This window comes from Kogia breviceps, chromosome 12, assembly GCF_026419965.1.
Source record: "Kogia breviceps isolate mKogBre1 chromosome 12, mKogBre1 haplotype 1, whole genome shotgun sequence".
Classification (NCBI taxonomy): Eukaryota; Metazoa; Chordata; class Mammalia; order Artiodactyla; family Physeteridae; genus Kogia; species Kogia breviceps.
Genome location: NC_081321.1, coordinates 37,801,285 through 37,824,047, shown reverse-complemented (window position 1 = coordinate 37,824,047; position 22,763 = coordinate 37,801,285). Strand labels below are relative to the sequence as shown.

General features: G+C 42.6%; 1 protein-coding gene across 1 annotated transcript in view; it reads right to left on the bottom strand.

Annotated features, from left to right (window-relative positions):
- The window catches only part of PFKM (phosphofructokinase, muscle), a 478,771-nt gene extending 474,983 nt beyond the window's left edge, over positions 1-3,788 (bottom strand). The window contains exon 1 of the mRNA XM_067009181.1: positions 3,779-3,788. The gene's annotated coding sequence lies outside the window, so the exon portion shown is untranslated. The remainder of the gene's footprint in view (positions 1-3,778) is intronic.
- Positions 3,789-22,763: the final 18,975 nt, after the last annotated feature.

Genomic DNA, 22,763 nt, shown 5'->3' with positions numbered 1-22,763 from the left:
GTATTTTTAGTATTTATGTTGAAAGGAGACTTTCAGTTAGACTTTTTAAATTGGTTACTTGGACAGTCACAGCATACTTAAATTTCAGTGCTACAGCTTTTTTTCCTCATGATATCCATCTTATATGTCATCTGAATGCAGATAATCTAAAGCAAGGTGTAAAAGTTTTAAAACTAGGAATGTTTAAGGTAGTAATTAGTGTATAGTTTGTGTGTACATGGTTCATGTGAGTGTGGTGTCTGTGAGCTTTTGAAATCCAGGCTAGCGTTCTACTTATCCGTGTTCTGCATAGTCCCTGGCCCATTCCTTTGCACTTAGTTAGGTGCCCACTTGGTAAATTTAATTGAATATAAAATTTTATTGAATTGATGGTAGGAATCAATTTTAGTAAATGTTCAAAGTAGCAACTTAGGGCTTCCCTGGTGGCGCAGTGGTTGAGAGTCCGCCTGCCGATGCAGGAGACACGGGTTCGTGCCCCGGTCCGGGAGGATCCCACGTGCCGCGGAGCGGCTGGGCCCGTGAGCCATGGCCGCTAGGCCTGCGTGTCCGGAGCCTGTGCTCCGCAATGGGAGAGGCCACAACAGTGAGAGGCCCGCATACCGCAAAGTAGCAACTTAGCAAATTTGGGGCATCCTGTAAATATTGCTAAAATCAATTTAGTTTTAGAGGCTGTCATGTTAAAAAAATACTAGGTCACCATCCTATAGCTGTTAGCATCAATAAGACAGTCAAATTTTAGACTTTATTTTTGTTGCAGCATACATATTATTATGCCTACAATTACTTGAGGAATAATCTGTTTAAAAAGATAATTTCCCCAGTTCATGGTATAACTTATTAACATGATCGTAATTTGTATAGGTCAGTGTTTTACAACATGCTTGGAGTTTATTAATGTTATATGTTGCTAAATGTATAGTCTTATGGTATATAAACAGGCAATGAAATTTAGTCATAAAGTATAGCTTATACATAATAATAATGCATTTTTGAATGACTTGAATTGTTCTTAAGTCATTAATAAGAAGGTGATTTTGCAGGGGTTTTGCAGGTGATAGGCAGGAGAGTGCTTGTGGGGGCTTGGCTGTGGGGAGTTGGCTGAGAGGGTGGGAGCCAGGTCATGAAGGGCCTTTTATGCAGTGACAGAGAAGCTGGTTTTATGAAAGGGATGGTGAACCACTCAAGGTTTTAAGGAAGCGAGTGACATGTGGATTTTTTTTTTTTTTTTTTTTTTTGGTGCAGTACACGCGCCTCTCATTGCTGTGGCCTCTCCTGCTGCGGAGCACAGGCTCCAGATGTGCATGCCCAGTGGCCATGGCTCACGGGCCCAGCCGCTCCATGGCATGTGGGATGCTCCCGGACCAGGGCACGAACTCGCATCCCCTGCATTGGCAGGCGGATTCTCAATCACTGCGCCACCAGGGAAGCCCTGACATGTGGTTTGAGTTTTAAGATCATTCTGGTAGCAGTGATGAGCGGTGGATTGGTGATGGTGATGGTGTGGCTAGAAACAGGGAGACCAATTGAAGAATACAAGAATGTAGGAGATAAATAACATTTGAACTAATAATAATGGGTAACATGAAGTACTGCCTATTTGCCTGACATTAGGGCCTTTATGTCTTTTTTCATTTAAATCCTCAACAAACCTAGGAGGTAGGTTTTGTTATTTCCACTTCACAGATAAGGAAATTGAGGCATATATAGGTTATGTAACTTGCCTGTGGTCACCTGGTAACAGGTAGTCTGTATCCAAAGGCTACTTGCCCAGCCACCATTCTATACTATACTGACTGGTGCAAAGGGATGGAAGATATCCCTTGAGTTTAAGATATCTTAAAGAGGGAGAATCCACAGGGCGTGGTGGCATTCATTCACGTCTATTCAAACATTGCTTGAGTGTCTATAATGTGCTGGTAGGTGACTAAGCACTGGGGAAAACAGGCCCAGTTTCTGCCCTCCAGTAGCTCGCAGTATAGCTGGGGAGTCAGATAAACCAGCAGTTACGGTACAGTGTCATGAGTGCCCTGATAGTTTGGAGAGGGCACTGGGGGAGAATGGAGGGTGCAGCTCTGAGTCAGACTGGGTGGCACAGGGAAGGAGGAGGCAGTGTTTGATATGAGACTTGAGATATGAGAACGATGGTCCAGGTGCACGATGGGAGGGTAGGGGTCCTGGCAGAGGGATCAGCATAGGTGAAGGTCATGTAACATGTCATGAGCCCCTTGACTTGCCCTGAGGGTTGTAAGCAGTTCCGTACACGATCAAGGCTGTTGTATGGGATAGAGTTTGAATTTGATTGGCTACAGTCTCCTTTCATTTTTTTTTTTTTAATTTTATTTTTTAATTTATTTTTGGCTGTGTTGGGTCTTCATTGCTGCCTGCGGGCTTTCTCTAGTTGCAGCGAGCGGGGGCTACTCTGCCTGGTGGTGCGCGGGCTTCTTATTGTGCTGGCTTCTCTTGTTGCGGAGCATGTGCTCTAGGCACACGGGCTTCAGTAGTTGCAGCACGCGGGCTCAGTAGTTGTGGCTCATGGGCTCTAGAGCGCAGGCTCAGTAGTTGTGGTGCACAGGCTTAGTTGCTCTGCGGCATGTGGGATCTTCCCGGACCAGGGATTGAACCCGTGTCCCCTCCATTGGCAGGCGGATTCCTAACTACTGTGCCACCAGGGAAGTCCCTCCTTTCATTTGTTTTTATTTGTTAATTTTTCATGTGCGCGCATCCTGACTCCATACTAGATTTTAAGCTCCTTGATGGTTGTGACACTGTCATGTGTGTTCTTAGTGCTAACATTGGCCTTGTCCATGACAGAGGCTCAGTTAACATTTACTGATGGATCAGTCTAGATTATTACCACCTTTCTTCTTAGATTAGGTTAGAGTTAGTGCATTTCTTCTCTCACTGTGGTTATTTAATGTAGGACCCTCATTAATCCTGGCTCTTGGAAAACAGTTTCTCCTTAGTAAGATTCAGTGATGTTGAAACCAGCTCCAGAAAGAAGCTATCGATTTAGTTTACCACATACCAAATCCTTCCTTTTTTCGGGGGCTGCTAGTGATTGGCTTTGATTACAGATACTTCGCTACAGCTAATCTTCACAGATGTGGTTAAAGAAATCTTGTTTTCATGCTTTTAAAAATCTGAAAAGGTAGAAAGTAGACTTTCAGGAACATTTGGTTTTGAAAAAGAGGTGAGAGATTCAATTGTTTTCATGAAGTGAGTTATAAACAGGTGGCATTAAAAATAAAGCAGAATTTCTAATTCACTGGAGAATTACACTATTCACAACTTTTTCACAGAAATCACTTGGAAAATAGAAGAAAAATGAAACTATACATAGTATGGGTTTATCCCCATATCAGTAGGATTAAAATCAATAATAATTTGGGGCAACAAAAGGACTTGATTAAAAATCCTTTTTAACATGATTGTTTTATTGAGCTGGTATAGGTAAAGCAGAAACTAACACACCATTGTGTGTAAAGCAATTATACTCCAATAAAGATCTTAAACAAAAAAACCCCCCAAAAACTCACTTCCAGCATCAGGTAGAATCTCCTTGTTCACTTCACCTTAGCCACATGATCCTCCTTTCTATTTCTTGAACACACCTTAAGCCTTTGCCTGGCCTTCTCTTCCCTCCTCATCCTGCAGGTCCCAGCCCAAAGGTTACGTCTTCATTGAGGTCTTCCCCACACAGACTGAAGTCACTCTTTCCCTCCCGGCCACACACCTGCTTTAGTCATTTTCTAGCTAGCATATTCGCTTCATTTATTGCAGTCTTAGCCTTTATCTCTTTCTGGATTATCTTTTTCATTTATCAGTAACTGTTTCTTGTCTGTTTTCTAACCTCTAGAATGTCAGTTTCTTGCAAATGGGACCCTCGCCTGTTTTATTCCTAGCATAGAGCTTAGAATAATCTGTAGTAGTTGTTCAATAGATATTGGTGAACGAATGAACAACACTTGCTGCGTTTGGGCTTACAGTCTGAAGAGGCAGTGTAGCATCAGAACTTAGACTCAAGATTCAGACAGCCAGGAGTTTGAATTCTGGCTCTGGCACTAATGACCCAAAGTTTCAGAACTTCAGATTTTTCATCTTTAAAAAGGAGATAATAATAGCACTTACTTCACAGAGTTGAAGTGAGGATTAAATGAGATAATTTGTCTAAAGTGCTTGGCATTGGTTTTGCAACATAGCCAGGGACAATAAAGCTTGTGTTTTATTATTATGGGGAGCAAATCTATAAATGTAAAGAATACAATAAAATGTAATAAATGGGGTGAGAGGGGAGGTGAAGGGCAGGTTGCCTCAGTGACATCTAAGGTGAGACCTGTTTCAGACGGATTTCATTGAGGAGTCATATCCATCTCGTTACACCCATGACCGAAATCAGCAAACCACTCTGAAGGAGAGACGTTAGTGATGAGGGTCCTCTCACTGGCATCACAGTACCAGAAGGATCATACCTGAGCTCTCGTCCACTTACCTACAGCCCGAGAATCAGGCTCTTTGTTACAGGGGAGGCAGCAGCCCCAAAGCAGTGTGCACACTTTTTTTTTTTCTGTACGCGGGCCTCTCGCTGTTGCGGCATCTCCTGTTGCGGAGCACAGGCTCCAGACGCGCAGGCTCAGCGGCCATGGCTCACGGGCCCAGCCGCTCCGCAGCATGTGGGATCTTCCCGGACCGGGGCACGGAACCCGCGTCCCCTGCACTGTCAGACGGACTCCCAACCACTGCGCCACACGGGAAGCCCGTGAGCTCGTTCTTTATACAGGGTGAGGGGAGGGGTGGGTCCAGGGTTCAGTGGCCCAGATGGTTTGCCCACCGCTTAGCGGGTGTTGTGCGCAGGGGGCATGCTCAGTACCCTGCTTTTGCTCCTGGCTCTTAAGTAGGGGCAGTTGGGTTTTTTTGGTCTTTTTGTCCATAATTTGCCCCAACAGCGCATGCACTCAGTTATTTCTGGTCCCTTATAAGTACTTTGGATTTTGTTGCTTGAGGAGATGTGCGTCCAGGTGCAAGTGCTGCAGCAAAGGGTCTCAGGTCCTGGGTCCCAGCCTTTCTGAGGTCTGAAAATGAAACTGACACAGATTAACAAGAGAAAATTTTACAAATTTATTTAATATAAATTTCATGTGGCACAAGAGGCTTCATAAGGAAATGAAGAATGGAATGTAATAAACCAGTTAAACTGACTATTTTAATGCTGGGTTTGATGAAGAATGGATAGTCATGGAGAAATAGGATAGGTCAAGGAGTATGAGGTACGTATAGTAAACTGGGGAAGCTTAGCAAGGCCTACTTCTTCGGATTCTTCTTGGGGTCCTCAGAGATAAGGATGCTCCTTTCCTCCAGGTAAAGGGAGGGCACTTTTCACAGGAGGGTTTTATGACCTGTTTCGGGGGAAAAGATGGGGAGAAGTCCAAAGTGACCTTCTTGCTTCTTCGGTTTTCTCACACTCCTTCAGTTTAAAATACTCAACATACAAAGGTGCCATATTTGGGGATAGTGTGTCCTGAACCCCATCATTACTCATGGCTGAGATGATTAAGAATCTGCAGTCCCGTGCACTCCTAGAATAGTTCTATAATAGTTAAGTCTGTGTGGAGTCAGACGAACTCAAGTTTTAATTCTTCTACTTAATAGCCGTGTACTGTTAGCTATCCATAAAATGGGATATTAATGGTTTCTACCTCATGGTGTACTTATGAGGCTTCGAAGAGTTAACGGATCTAAGGTGCTTAGCCCTGAGCAAGGTACCTGATAAGTGCTCAATAAATAATACTTAGTTCCCACTGCAGCTGTGCAAATATGATAACATTTTATCAAAGTGAATCAAGGAGACTTGGAAGTGAGTCATTGAACTGAGGATGACTTAGTGCTATCTCTGCACTCACTGCTGAGGGGCAATGTCTTTTCCTTCCTGTTAGTTATCAGAAGGGGACAGAAATTGCCAAGTTTAGAAGGGGAAGAAATTTACAAAAATTTTTGAGTGTGTTAAGAGACAAAGATAACACCTTTGTGAGCATTTTTGAAGAGTAAAGAATTTTCCTGAATCTCGGCCCATTCTATAAACTCAGAAGAAATCAATGGCTGATGCCTACATTTTACCCCAGGCAAAAACATCCCTCATATACAAACTGTGGATTCACTGCAGCCTTAGATGTATCGCTAGCCCGAGGCTAAAACTCTTCCTGTTTGAAAGAAACAGACCCTATCTGGGTCACAGCATTAGTGAATGGTGAGCTGGCCTTGCTCAATTTCTTCAGATCCCTGAACACAGAGGGAGAAAAAGAAGAATTAATCAAACAGAGCTTGTCAGGTGAGTTTCAGTAGGGGCTCCGATATCTTTTAGTGTAGGAAAACATTAAGATGTAACTACACAGAAAGGTAGAAATAAAAGCTAGATTTTAGCGACATAAGCATCGGTTTCAAACAAGTTTTTGAGCTTGTTTAAGAAATATGAATATTTGTTTCGCTGTATCTCGTGTACTGTCAGTGATGACTTTTCAGGGACCTCAGAGATTTAATGGAAAAGTTTGAATTGATAAGCATGTGATTAAGCCATCAGACCCTGCAGCCATCAGGTAAATGGCAAACCCAGCTTTCCCCTCAGCCGGGTCTCTATGGCCCCTGAGCCCACCTCGACTTGAGGTGCAGATTTCTTTACAATGCTCTTTCTGTCTTTCCTCTCTTTCAGTCTTTCTCGCTGGTGTCTTCTTTACCGAGAGTGTTTCTATCCTGAAGCTTTCACAGTCCAATCTCTCTGGTGCTCCCTTGCAAAGTCATTTTTAACATTTGGTAGGTTTAATTGCTGGAATAATTATGCCCTTCCCTTAACTGATGTGCTGGGGTGTGGAGTGGAATGAACAAGTGAATATCTGTTTATGGCACTTGAAGAGTGATAAACAGATTTACATCAAGCAAGCTGCATAATCTGAACTGACATGTAAGAGGCCCCTTGGGGAGTGACTGATTTTTTGCCTTTTTTTAAAATTTGAAGTACCTGTCATTTCTTTTCATTTCCTATTTCTTCAGAGGCAGTCAAGACATGTTAGTGAATATAAAATGCACAAGTGAAACACTTCTTTAAAAAGAAACTGCTTTGAAACAGTGCAGCCCGTCGAAGTCAGATATATTTTCTAACCTTTTGAGAAACACTTGCTAGTGTAAAAGCCTTATTATGTAAGCCCATCTGCATATGCAATGGTAAATAATTCCTTAATACCATCGGTTGGTTATGAAATAGTCTTACAGGTTGCAAAATAAATTATGCCTTCTGTTAAAAGTATATATACTTCTCTCCTTTCTTACTTATGGTTCCTGTAGCTCAAAATCCATGGCGCTGTGTGAAGTCTCCTGCATATATTAGTTTGGGTTCTCTGGTGAACCTCTGTTAGATTATCTTGTGGTTCTTAAGCCTCTTTCAGTTCCTTCTTGTCTCATTTTCTCTTTCTCTCTCCCAGAAAAATCATTTGGAAAATGTACCGCTAGTCAACATGTGTTGACTGTTTCCCAGTATAGGCTCTTTGTGGTTTGGAATGTGGGGAGATAAGAATTAAGCAGTGGGAGAGGCAGCCTGTGGAATGGACCAGGCTGACCTGGCTGAGCACGTGGATGTGACCAGACCAATCATCTCATCACCCTCTCTCTCCACTTTCCCCCCTCTACCCACCTCCTCCCACTGTCCCCAATACTTCAGACAAAGGCAGTAGAAGGAGCATGAGTGTTGGCGTCAGACAGACCTGTCTTTGAATCCTGCCAACTCCTAAGCTGTGTCACTGGCCAGGCACTTGGTCCTGTAGGTCAGGGTTTTGTTAGCTGGAACATGAGCTGGGTCACCATATGCCCCGCCTTGCCTGGCCAATCTTGGCTTATGCTTTGTGTCCTGGCATCCTTATTAATAACGTCTCCTGGACTTCCCTGGTGGCGCAGTGCTTAAGAATCTGCCTGCCGATGCAGGGGACACGGGTTCGATCTGGTCCGGGAAGATCCCACATGCCGCAGAGGAACTAAGCCAGTGTGCCACAACTCCTGAGCCCGCGAGCCACAGCTACTGAAGCCCGCGTGCCCTAGAGCCCGGGCTCCGTGACAAGAGCAACCACTGCAACGAGTAGCCCGAGCTCCTCAACGAAGAGTAGCCCCCACTCACCGCAGCTAGAGAAAGCCTGTGTGCAGCAGTGAAGACCCAACACAGCCAAAAATAAAAAATTTTTTAAAAAAGTCTCCTTTCACTGCCTCAAGTGCCCTGAGTAGATTATATGGTGACCCTAAAAATGAGGATAACTGTTACCTTCTGTTGTTGTAGTGAGGATGGCATTACAACCGTCTACTGTAGTGTCTGGCACATAGATCCTCAAGATGGTACCTTTCATTATTAGTAGTAATTATTTGAAAGGATGCTCTACCTGCTCTAAGTGGTTTACTTGATGTGGTGTGTCTGGACACGAGCTTAGAACTGAACATTTCATTTTCGTTTTCTACTGTAGAATTCATTTAGGTTTTATGCTTTGTCTTAGAAATAGAATTAACTCCCACCTAGGTTTTTTAGGCTCTCAATTAGATGTAGGGCTCACCAAATAAATTTACCAGTGTCAGAAGCAGTAATGATGACTTTAGGTTGGAAAAGAGAAGAGAAGTTAGGCACAGTTTATTTCATTTTTAACGGGAAAACAGTGCTGTTTAAAACAAAAAACAAACCAAAAAAATAAAGCATCCCAGGGAAGGGTAGAATTAATCATAGGCATAGGTTGCTTTCTCAAAAGTACTTCTCTTGAACGAGCTCTTTGGGTAGAGGTTGAGAGCTGAATAGCCTGCTAACAAAATCCAGAGGGCAGAAGTCCTTGGAAAGATGGGTGGGGTGTCTCAGTAGGGGTCCAAGTGACTCACAAGGTAAAAACCACATATACAAGAAGTTCTCTGTTGGAAATGGCAGAGGATTTATGGGGAAAATATCGTTAGGAAGAAAACCAAGGGTTGGCCCTGTGTGTCTTTCCTGTAGTTATGAGCCAGCTGCCAGACATATTAACTGCACACTGTTACGTTCCAGACCCTGTACGAGGCCCTGGTAAGGTGGGGATGTGACACACGGTCCCTGCCTCAAGGAGCACAGACTGTAAAGAAGGAGAGACACATGAACAACAGCAGTCCTCTGTACTGTGGTAAAGATGGGCTTGGTGGCTAGATTGGTTAACTGCTGCAGCAAACAGCCCCAAAGCCCTCAATGACTCACCACATAGACCTTGTTTCCCTCTTCTGTTAGAGTAATGAGCTGTTGGGAAGGCAGTCCTCACACGGCTCCAGTGATCTCCATGGCCTTCGAGCTCTCTTCCAGATCCTCTGCCTCCAGTCATCGGATGGAAGAAAGAGGAAACCCAAGTGCTGCACAAGAAGACTTCCTGGGCCAGGTTGGGGAGTGCTGCCCACAGCCACTTGTCATAGCTTAGTCACATTGACCCATGTAATGCCGTGGCCAGGCAGCCACTTTCTGGCAACAGGTCTACACTATGGAAGAGGAACTTTAGTCTTTGGTGAACAGCCAACTGTTTCTGGGACTTATGCATGGAGAAGGAGTATAATGGGAGCTTAGAAGCAAGAGAAACGCAAGTGTGTGCAGGGGGTCGGGGGTTGGGAAGGGAAATGATAGTAAAAACCTCTCAGGAGATTAACGTTTAAACTGAGTTTGGGAAGAGAAAATAGGATTTAAGTCATCAAGAACAGTGGGGGAAGGACAGTTTAAACAGAAGAAACAGCATGTGCAAAAGCACTGGGGTACTCATTCATTTATCTAATGAATCTTTATAAAAGTGACTTTGAGGTGCAGGAATCGTTCCAAATGCTGGGATGGCGCTATATAAAAGACGGACAAGTTTCCCACTCTCATGATCCTATATTCTAGTGAAGGGAGACAAACCGTAAGTAAGCAAGCCAGTAAGTACACAACTCAGTACATCAAAGAGCGTGTCGTGTGGGGGAACCGCATGTCTTCAAGTCGGGTTGGGGCAAGTGGCACATGGTGAAGGTGGAGGTGGAGGCAGAGAGAAAGGATGAGACTGCAGAAGACAGACAAGGCAGCCAGGAAAGGGCCTTTCGTGCATTAAGGGGCATCAGGCAGAGGAGACAGGCTCAGCTTTGACTTGTGGAAAGGTCTGGGGTGGGCTCGTGGCTGCAGGGAGGCCAATTACAAGGCTGGTGGAATAAATGAGGTATGAAATAACGAGGCGTTGGTGGAAGCGAGAGCTACACAGGAGGTACAGTATGTAGCAGGGGTCCCCAGCTCCCGGGCCACAGACTGCTATTGGTCCGTGGGCTGAGGAACTTGGCCGCACAGCAGAAGGTGAGCGGCGGCGGCGGGCGAGTGAGAGAAGCTTCATCTGCATTTACAGCTGCCCCCCCATTGCTCGCATTACCGCCTGAGCTCCGCCTCCTGTCAGCATTATGGTGAGTTGTATAATTATTTCATTATATATTACACTGTCATAATAATAGAAATAAAGTGCACAGTAAATGTAATGTGCTTGAATCATATCCCCAAACCATCGCCCCCTCCCACCCAGTCCATGGAAAAAGTGTCTTCCACGAAGCGAGTCCCTGGTGCCAAAAAGGTTCGGGACTGAAGGTATATAGGACTAGGCAGTGGCGTCACAAGGACTAAAGAAACAGAGAGTGCAAAAATGACCCCTTGTCCCCTCCTCCCAGGCTTCAGGCAGAAACCAGGCAGCATGTGTTTCATCGACTTCAGTCCAGTCATTCTAGTTTGTGAATACTTTTTAAAAAATATATGTGTACCCGGGTTCGTGCCCCGGTACGGGAGGATCCCACATGCCGCGGAGCAACTAAGCCCGTGAGCCATGGCCGCTGAGCCTGCGCGTCCGGAGCCTGTGCTCCGCAACGGGAGAGGCCACAACGGTGAGAGGCCCGCATACCGAAAAAAAAAAAAATATATATATATATATATATATGTGTACGATGTCACAGAAAAGTTGAAAAATTAAAATTTGACTCTGTTCTTTTATTAGACAGTAGTGGGTACAAATTATTCACTTCACACTATTTGTTTTATACGCGTTGGCTTAACTATTTCCATTTCTTGTTCCAGGTATTACCTGTTATGAGGGGCAGGTCTCTAGGGAAAGGTAGGCTTAATGGCATTGTTGTGAGAGGGGGGTGTCCACAGGGTCTGTTCCCAGTAGGGTGGGCCCCCCACTGGGGGGCGTCATTGGACTGCGTCTGCCCAAGATGACAGTCGAAAGGGGTAAACCACATTTGAATATATGCTGATGTAAATATAAACAGTCCACTAGATTATAGAATTCTGTAGTCACGTGTTGTATATGAGGGTTTTCGGAGCTTGGTAGAGGTCAGCTGTGCACCACGCAGGCTGGTCCATAGGGATCCAAACAGAGAAGAGAAATCACTGAGAAAAGACTGGCTTGTGCGAGTTCCTTATAATAGAAACCACCCACTTCTCACAGCCTGACAGATACTTACTACACTCCTCTAATATGTCGCTGTGTTAGGTGGCTGGGAAGGCAGTAGGTTAAGGTTCAGCAGAGCAGACTTCGGAATCGGACTGGGGTTTAAGGCAACGGTGTGCGGGGAAGCAGCCTGAACAGGCCCCCAAGAGCCCGTAGTGAAATATGCAGGAATTTTGCAAGGTGCATGTTAAACCATTGGTAGCTTGAAATCAGCCACAGAATATTTACACTGTGGAAATTGACAAGTGCTACAAATCAGGCCTTTATTTATTTGTTCATTTATTTTTGCCCAGTGAGCTGGTTTACCAGCATCAGCTGCTACTTACTAGCTATGTGACTTCAGGTGAAAAATGTAACATTTTCTAGCTTCATTTCCTCATCTGTAAAATGGTGATTCAGTTCAATGCTATTCACCCCATAGCCTTATCTAGTGAGTTAAATGAAATAATGGATGGAAAGCACTTTGTATAATGCCAATTCCATATTAGGAGCTCAAACCGTGGTTACTATTATTGTTGTTGCTGGATGCTGTTAGATAACAGTATCTACATATACTGAGGACACAGACTGGTTTGCTTGCACAGTAGCTGTTATTATCTCCATACTAAAGGTCAGGAAACAGAGGTTCAGTGAAGTCAAGTTACTATAAACCTAATAACTGGTAGAAGTAAAAGCTGCCGGATAGCAGAGCCCATGTACTTTGCAGAAAGTACAGATTCCATCCTGCATCTGTGCTGGTTGCCGGTGGCCTTTAAGGTTGCCCGATCAGGTTACTGGCCCAGAACAGCACACGAGAGCACCTGGCAGCCTTCTGTGAGCTCACCCATCTCTGAGCCAGGCTGGAACCACACCACCTGATGCTTTCTTTCCACCTTATCACATTTCACTTTCTTTCATCCCTCAAATGAGATGATCCGACATTCTTCGTGACCAAGCTGGAATTCTAGCTAGCATTTTTGATTTGGAACTAAAATTTTTAAAAATAGCAATGGATAGTTTAGAACTGATTCACTATTCTATTAGAAGTAAACATATATTTGGGGGAACAGGAAAGAGAAGGATATTGAGGTGACAAATGCAATTATTATTACACAGAACAGCTTTCCTGAAGACCAGCTCTTCAATCTTTATGCGTTTTTAAAATTAACTTACAAAGGATGTGACTAAACATATCTACTTTGTTTGTGTCTGTGGCTCCTGGGGTTTTTAGCATACACTTTTATAGTAACTCTTGGTAATAGAAACACGGCTGTCTTCTAAGACAGATTTAAAAGATTTCTCAGAGTAAATATGACCATCAACTGGGAAGGAGACTGTTAAACGGTGAGTTTAGTTTCCTAAGGTGCATCATTAGTAGCAACTGTTTTATGTGTAAGAACTTCTCCCTTAGGGAGAAAAATGGAACCCCAGTAGTCAAGGCAGAACATTATGCCTATAACTTTCTGGATTCAAATGATGGGGCTCTAACCTGAATGTAATGAAAATTTCAAAGATGAAGTGAGTTGCCAGAAGTGCAACTCCTTAGAGCATAGAGGGGCATCAGAGAGGATCCCAGGACAAGTCTACTCACTCCAGATATCCTGGAAACGAGACAGATGTGCTGCTGAGGCAGGGGTGCAGAGGCCTTCCTTCTGGGAGGCCCCAGATATCCCTGTGGAAGGAGCTGGGCTCCTACCCCATGCCCTGGCGAAGGAACTCTGGAGACTGACTTGTTTTCTCAGTGAAGCTGAGCAATGCTAGGCAGAGATCAGAAGCCAGAAATAAATGGTCCTTTAAAGGTCAAGGTGTCCAAGAAAGAAAGATCATTTCCTTTCTGCTGTGTGTGTTTATAGAGAAGTGGCATGCTAGATTTTTTTTTTTTTTTTTTTTTTTTTTTTTTTTTTTTTTTTTTTTGCGGTATGCGGGCCTCTCACTGTTGTGGCCTCTCCCGTTGCAGAGCACAGGCTCCGGACGCGCAGGCTCAGCGGCCATGGCTCACGGGCCCAGCCGCTCCGCGTTATGTGGGATCTTCCCAGACCGGGGCACGAACCCACGTCCCCTGCATCGGCAGGCGGGCTCTCAACCACTGTGCCACCAGGGAAGCCCGGCATGCTAGATTTGAGTGTGCATTTAACACCAGTGCTATTAGTCAATTGCTTATTCATTTTTTCAGTTGATTTTTGTTTTTTATTTTATTCTCTTTTTCCAGGTTTATTGAGATGTAGTTGACATACAGCACTGTATAAGTTTAAGGTGTGCAGCATTAATGACTTGACTTACATACATCTTGAAATGATGATCACAGTAAGTTTAGTGAACATCCATCACCTCACCTCATAGATACAAAAGAAAAGGAAAAATTTTTTTTTTCCTTGTGATGAGAACTCAGGGTTTACTCTCCTAATAACTTTCATATATAATGTACAGCAGTGTTGATTATATTGATCATGTTGTACATTGCATCCCTAGTACTTATTTATCTTATACATATTGCATATTCATTTATTCAAACTCACACTTCTTGAGCATCTACCGTGTGCCAGAAACTAGACTTGATTCTAAGGATCTAAAGCTGAATTAGGCATCATGTTTTATCTTCCAAACTCAAAACCCCGGTGGGAACAGTCATTTAGACAAGTAAATTTAATACAGTGAGATAAGTGCTAATAGATGTATGTACAAAACGCCAGGAGGCACCATGCTAAGACCAGCTCAATGAAGCTGGGGTAGGTTTGTTTCATAGTGGAGATGATATTTAAATAGATTAAACTTATCTCCCCTTGTCTGTCTCAACTTCAGTGAAAACCAGTAAACATAAACAATATTGACTAGTTCAGTGCTTCCTCTTCGCTGCGCAAACCACAGAGGACAACGGAGCAGTTTCCAAACCTGGCACCCTGTGGGTGCCTGTGGGGCTTAACGGAATTTCTGTGACCTTGAAACATATGAAAAAACTCTCAACCACACTCACACACACAAAAACGCAAATTACTTGTCACATTGACGAAACTCCAAGACCCATTCTGTTTGTGAGGCCGTAGGGGAAACAGGTCCTTTTGTGTATTGGTGGTGCGAATGTAAACTGGTACTATGCAGGGGAATGTGGCAATACATTATAGGATAATACATTAAAGAAACATTTATTCTTTGACCCAGCAATTCCACTCCTAGAAACATATTCTAAGCATAAACCTGCATAAGTGCAAAATTACACATGCACAGAAGTTATTCTTTGTGGTTTCCTTTCTTTCCCCTCCCTCCCTCCCTTCCCTTGTAATTGTTAAGTATCTGTGGGAAGGGACTTTGAAACTATGGAAATATCCTGTTTCTCAACAAACTTTGATTAACTAATTAAAATCGTGATTCCCTATTTTATTCATGGATTATAATTTGTCCTATCATTACTTACTTTGAGGTCCAAATTGTCCCAGATTGGACTAGTAGGAGCTTCTTTGTCCTTTTTAGATGGTGTCATTATTCTTGGAGTACTTGCTTGCTTTCTGGCACAAGATGTTCTAATGTTGGACTTTCCCTGACTCAGCCCTGGAACTGGTCACTTCTCCAAGGATCCCTGGTTCCTTTTCATGGTGAATGGTGTTTAGAAACTAAGATTTTTGTGTTAGTTGTGCCCAGTCCGGTTGGGGTGTCACTGCTCTCAGGCTCTCTCAGTGGACAGATGGATGTATATGTGTGTTTGTGTATATATGTTTACATCTGTATTTATTTCTATGTCTATGTATATATTTCAAAACTGAGTTCACCTTGATATCTCCAATTCCTATCTAATATCACAGGATTCATTCTAGTTTTCTCCTTATTATTTGTAACTCCCTTCTCTGACACTGAGAAACTTGGCTCCCATTTTCCTTAATATAGTCATGTATTTGCTCAATCCACCTGGTGTAACCCACTTCCCATCACTGCCTCTGTCCCTGTGCAGATGCTCTCCTCACTCCACCTGTGCTCTGCTACTCGCATCAGTTGGAACCACTGCCCAGAGCCCTCACCTTGCTGGGGCTCCAGCACCCTGCACCAGGTAGCCCTCCCAGGTGAACCCCTCCTCACCCTGCTCGGGCTCTGATGACCCATGACCAGCCCCTGCCACCTGTGGATGCCCTCCTTACCCAGCTTGGTCTCTGGCCCCCTGTTTTGGGCCATCACAGCAATGCCTACCTTCCTCCCTAGCCACTTGCTTTACTCTGACCTGCTAAGAGTTTTAGGACTGAATAGTTCAGGAAGGCAACGTTGGGAGGAGGAAGCGGAGGAAGAAAAAAAGTGGAAGCATTTAAATAATTTTTTTAAAATTACAAGATGGAGGAGACAGGGATTGACTCAAGACTCGTGTACATTTTTATTTAATTCTGATTTTTTGACCGAGTGACTCTTTTGGTATTCAGAAAGAGAATTCTTAAATTTGAAAATAAATAAATGTAATTATATATCAAATAGGTAACAAACATACCAAGAAAATCAAATTATTTAAAATGCTTTAGAAGACAATATTTTAAAATTTATTTTATTGAAGTATAGTTGATTTACAATGTTGTGTTAATTTCTACTGTACAGCCAAGTGATTCAGTCATATATATATATATGCATTCTTTTTCATATTCTTTTCTGTTATGGTTTATCACAGGATATTGAATATAGTTCCCTGTACTATATACAGTAGGTCCTTGTTTATCCATCCTGTATATAATAGTTTGCATCTGTTAACCCCAAACTCCCAATCCATCCCTCTCTCACCCCCTCCTTGGCAACCACAAGTCTGTTCTCTAGGTCTGTGAGTCTGTTTCTGTTCCATAGATAAATTCATTTGTGTCACATTTTAGATTCCACATATAAGTGATATCATATGATATTTGTCTTTCTCTTTCTGACTTACTTCACTTAGGATGATAATCTTTAGTTGCATCCATGTTGCTGCAAATGGCATTATTTCATTCTTTTTTATGGCTGAGTAATATTCCACTGTATATATGTATGACATCTTCTTTTTCCATTCATCTGTCGTTGGACATTTAAGTCATTTCCATCTGTTGGCTATTGTAAATAGTGCTGCAATAAACACTGGGGTGCATGTATCTTTTCAAATTATAGTTTTCTCCAGATATATGCCAAGGAGTGGAACTGCAGGATCATAGGGCAACTCTATTTTTAGTTTTTGAGGAGTCTCCATTCTGTTTTCCATAGTGGCTGCACCAATTCACATTCCCACCAACAGTGTAGGAGGGTTCCCTTCTCTCCACACCCTCTCCAGTATTTGTTGTTTGTGGACTTTTTAATGATGGCCATTCTGACTGGTGTGAGCTGGCATCTCATTGTAGTTTTGACTTGCATTTCTCTAACAATTAGCGATGTTGAACATCTTACATGTGTCTACTGGCCATCTGTATGTCTTCTTTGGAGAAATGTCTACTTAAGTCTAGAAGACAATGTTTTAACCTGCTTAGTGGGATATATTCTCAGAACAAAAAATCTCAAATTTAATTCAGGATTTTAAAACAAGTTATAATATTATTTTAATTAAAAAAATCATACCAGTTAGCTGATTTATTTATTTATTTTCATAAATCTATTCCTTTTATTTATTTATTTTTAGCTGCATTGGGTCTTCATTGCTGCATGCGGGCTTTGTCTAGTTGTGGTGAGCGGGGCTACTCTTTGTTACTGTGTGTGGGTTTCCCATTGCGGTGGCTTCTCTTGCTGCGGAGCACGGGCTCTAGGCACGCGGGCTTCAGCAGTTGTGGCACACGGGCTCAAGAGTTGTGGCTTGCGGGCTCTAGAGTGCAGGCTCAGCCGTTGTGGCGCATGGGCTTAGTTGCTCTGCGGCATGTGGGATCTTCCCAGACCAGGGCTCGAACCTGTGTCCCCTGCAATGGCAGGCAGATTCTTAACCACTGTGTCACCAGGGAAGTCCCTGATGTTTTAATTTTGAAACTAATATATATTGCAAGATAAAGCAAATAAGTGATATGTTACTGTTGTTAGCAACTAAATTTTTAGTATTAGAGAAAAGCAGTGTTAAGTATAAAAATCAAAAAAGTTAAAGACCTCTGTATTGTTAAATTTGAATTGGAAATTTCAATATGAACATATGATTTAAAAATATATACATGTATATTTCCCCCTACCTCTATGCATTGGAAGGACCTAGAAGCATTAACAACTCAGTAGCAGTGAGTATCCCTAACACCCAGATTTTGATCTCTAACCATTATTCCCACTGAAAGGAATCAGGGTTCTTTTAGAGACATGGCTGATTTTGGGTCAGGGTACAAGGTGAGACTGGGCTACATTTCTGTGCCAATAATTGGTTCTCATTGGCCAGAGATGGGACAATTTGAGCTTCAGAAAGAAAGACTACAATGGAATGAAACACTGAATAGATACAAATCTGTAAGTCTATAAAATGATACTCAGAAAAGAGAAAAACAAAGATAAGACAAAACAAAACAAACGAAATACCATTGTCACCTATCCCTTACTCTGAAAAGTGATAATTTCAATAAATAATTATTTACCTTGCCTTTCCAGAAGGAGCAGTTGATGAGGTAAATCTCCCTTTCTCTCTCTCACTCTTTCTTTCGCTCTCCTATTATCAGCTAATAAATGTTGGATGAATGTTAGAAACAAAAACATCATCATATTGCAGCCCCTAATGTAGTAATTGGTTGAGACAAGAATCATCAGCAGATGAGAAAAGCCATCATATACATAGTGACGGAGAATTGGATGCTCCAGTGCTGCTGAAGTCTTACTCCACACATTATCTGATGATTTAAAAAGAAAAGTGGAACTTTACGATGGAGGCATGAAAGCTGTCTCTGGCTTACTGATAATGGGTCAATTAGATATGATGTACTTTGCAATGTGTTGCAATATGATACAGCATCAATAATGATATCTTGCCTAAAATGTTTAACCAGAATGTAATCCAGCCTCTATCTCCAAACTCCAGTTTACACGAAATGCTTGGGTGACTGGAATAAGTTAAATGACACTACAAATTTAACAGTTGGACAAAGTCAGAAAGTAGGCCATGCTGAGGAACAGCTGGCCTGGCCAAAGAAATGGGAGGGGGGCATTTTTCTGGGTTACAAGTGACTTAACAGATATAACAACCAAATATAATATAAATTGGATCCTGGTGGGACTAAACTAGGAGTAACATATATTTTTGGAGCAATTGACAAAATTTGAATATGGATCAGGTATTAGAGGACGATAAAGAATTTTAATTAATTTTGTTAGCTGTATAATGATATCGACTTTAAGAAGGAAAATGTTCTTATTTTCATGGTGTCAATATAATTTATTGAAAACACTTTAACAAAAAGATAGATGAGGCAAACATGGTAAAAATGTTAACAATTATTAGTCTAGGAAATGGGTATGTAGGTGGTAAGTATACCTAAGTATACCATTCTCTTTTTTTCTTTATGCTTGTATATATTTATAATAAAAAAGTTAAAAATCATTCTGATTCCTAGGTCCCAATCCAGACTTACTGAATGAACGTAAACCCTAGTTGGTATCTGCATTTTTTTCAAGTAGCCTATCTCAGTGAAGGGATGGATGAATGAATGTCTTCTTCCTATGTATAATCTTTTTTTAACGAATATTTATCAGGTCCTTACTGTGAGCCAAGCACTTTTCTAGGTGCTGAAGATTCAGCAGTGAACAAAACAGATACAAGGCATCTTAAACCCATCGAGCTTGGCACCCTGCCTTGTCCATAGGAGGCATCTTTAAAGCAAACCAGCAAACTTAAAAAAAAATCATTAACTATAACACAAACACAGAAAACTACATGAAACAGATGCACAGTTTAATGAATTGTTAGGCAGCACACCCCCGCCTCCCACAGGAGTTACGAGTCTTCCATTCCTTCCCCGCACCCCAGTCACCACCGCCCAGTCAGAAAGCCTCTTACCCCCACAGAGTATGTTTTAGGATGCTATTGAGAATCAAAGACAAAGTTCAGAACGCTGCTCTTAAAATTCTTCCGGGTATGTCTCTACCCCCCGCCCCCAAAGTGAGATTTTACATTTTTCCTTTGGTTCAAAAGGTTTTTCATCTCAGTTTTACAGAACAGTACAATTCAGTTATGCATTATTAGACATGCAATTTTCACTTTATAGTATCAAGGAAATGGAGCAGCTCTGGGGCAGACTCATTCCTGATTCACAGCTAATTCTGAGAACATAATGTCATAAAGGATCTTCAGAGGCAAACATATAATACTATTGTGGTGGGATGAAGAAATTAAAACGTTATTTAAAATAACCTCAGAGCCCGCTTCAAATGAGTGAAGGTAAGATCTCCAGAGCCTGTCTGCAGAGTCATTATGCTTGCAGTGATGTTAAAAGGTGGCCGGAGGCACTGCTTGTTACCTGGGGTGGTCGAATCAAGATGAGAAATAAGCTTTTCTCCTTTATTTCCCCCTTAACACTCAGAGAACTTTAATCCTCTCCCCATTTTATACGATATTTTTTTCCTCCTTTAATTTAGGTCTTCCAGACCCAGAGCTGGAAGAGTGTAAAAATGGACGATGTGTTCCCTGCCTGACTGTTATCAGAATGCCCAAATCTTGGTAACAACAGAGGGCCTGAAAAGTAAAGATACATGCGTTTCGTTTGGAAGTCTCAAAGCTCTCATACTAGGCGATTTTTAATGCACAGTAATGTGCCGTCTTCACCAGGCTCTTATGTGCATTAAGTAAAATAATAAGCATGCACAGCAGCTTGGGGTACACCCCAGGAGTGCAGGAAGGGTTGGGAAAGCAGCTGAGTTGGGGGGCAAGCGTCCCAGACAGGGTAGGAACTGGACTCCCCTTCCTGCAACTCTATCTCCTCTCTGCATGGCCTTGGGCCCATCTCCACGTGGTGAATGAAGCCTCGGTCTCTCCACAGGTAAATGGGTGGGGGGCGGGGGGGGGGGGAGATACCACTTTCTCCCAGGGATGCTGAGGATTAATGGTGATTCTTACCATTGCCCGAGCTCACTGTGGGCTGCTCTGTTTTGACATCTGTCATCTCATGGGTTCCTCTCAACGTGCTGCCCTCCTCATGTTACTCATGAGCAACTAGAAAATGTAGGAGACATAAGTTGTTTTTTTTTTTTAAAAAGGGGCACTTTGCCATTTCCCCTCATCCCCACCCCACCCCACCCCATCCTCAGACAAGAGGCATATTGATTGCATACTGGCTCTTCCTTTGATAGTTTGAAACCTCTTTCGAGTTACTTGATCTCTCTAAACCTTAATTTCCTCACATATAAAATGGGGATTGGGCTTCCCTGGTGGCGCAGTGGTTGAGAGTCCGCCTGCCGATGCAGGGGACGCGGGTTCGTGCCCCGGTCCGAGAGGATCCCACATGCCGCGGAGCAGCTGGGACCGTGAACCATGGCCACTGAGCCTGCGCGTCCGGAGCCTGTGCTCCGCGGCGGGAGAGGCCGCAGCAGTGAGAGGCCCGCGTACCAAAAAAAAAAATAAAATAAAATAAAATAAAATGGGGATTAAAATAGTACCTTTCTATTGGGTTGTAGTAAGGATTAAATGAGATAAGGCATTTTTGTTTTTACTGGTGGTGACAAGTCTAGGTTGTTATGGAAGGTCTCATCTGAGGCTCTGCCGCCCACGGGGCGGCCTTTGCTGAGCTGAGAGTGCCCCCACCCCATCCCTCCAGGTGTGAGAGAAGTAGAGAGAGTTTTCTGCAGCTGGGGCTAGAGGATGACAGATGTGGCTTTTGGCCTGTGATGGAAACTCCTGCTACAGCCCAGGCTCCCCTCAGCAAGACCTGGAAAATAGCAGAGAGATGGGGAAAGCACAATTGTATTACTTTTCTCTATCACGTCCTTTCTCTAGTTCATAAATTTCTCCCAGCTATTGCCTCTCAGCGACTTCCTCAGGGTTTAGAACTTGACACTTCAACTTTTAATGAGGAATGATAGGCACATTTGGCTCTCATTGTTTTTCTCTTGTGCAAAACCTTATATTTGTTTGCTTTCTGGAAGAAAAATAGAAGTGTATCATGTTGTCCGTCTTGGGCTGGACATTAAATAAAAACAGATTGAAACTGAATGTCAGAAAAAGTGTTTAGCTTTGGCTGTGGGGTTTTCGGATGTGACCTTTCTGGTCCCTGAGGACTAGGAAGAATGGCGACTGCTCACAGCAGGAGTACAGGCTGTTTCTTTATGCAAGGGCCTTGATAAAAGCAATTTTCACATGTTGAGGTATGGGGAAGTCATTCTGGTTTATACATGAGTTAACTTGAATCTGAGGCTAAGGAGAACAGCCTGTTTGTAGCCTATCAAACATACATTGTACATCTGCTTTAATTATTAACGAAAAGGGCACATTGACCAGAAGTAAAGAACATCCATGTTAAAAATAAAGACATCCATTTGCAGCAACATGGATGGACCTAGAGATTATCATGCTAAGTGGAGTATGCCAGACAGAGAAAGACAAATATCGTATGATATCGCCTATATGTGGAATCTAAAAGAAAAAAAGAATGATATAAATGAACTTATATACAACACGGAAATAGACCCATAGGCATAAACATAGAAAACATAGACATAGAAAACAAACTTGTGGTTACCAATGGGGAAGGAGGGGAAGGGATAAATTAGGAGCTAGGGGCTAACATACACACACTGCTACGTATAAAATAGATAACCTATTTTATACAGTAGCAAGGGCCTACTGTATAGCACAGGGAACTATACTCAATGTTTTGTAATAACCTATAAGGGAAAAGAATCTGAAAAGGAATATGTATGTGTGTGTATATATATAAAACGGAACCACTTTTGCTGTACACATGAAACTTACACAACTTTATAAATCAACTATATTTCAATTAAAAAAATAAAAAATAAGAAAATAAAATTAAAATAAAGCCTAAGTTCCTCCCTTCCTGGGAGGCAATGCTGGTACTCCCTTCTCAGATGCCAAGGCCATACTGACTCACTGTGTACGTGCTGACCTGTTTTGTCGAAACTTTGAAGGAATGTATCCCTGACTTGTTTGATGTCCTTTGTTCTGACAAGATATAAAACTGCTGAAAGCCGTGCTTCTCTGGAGCAGTTCCTCAGTTATCTGAGAGGCTGTCTTCTGGGCTGTCGTCCTCAGTTTGATTCAAATAAAACCCTTTTCTATTCCTATTCTAGATTGTTTATTGATTATTTTCATTGACAGCCTATTGCATCAAAAAGCCATTTGGCTCTGTTCACAGGTTGAATGCTGCCTTCACTTTGCCTCTCTTCTGGGTCCTCATTTGAATGCAGGGTATGTGC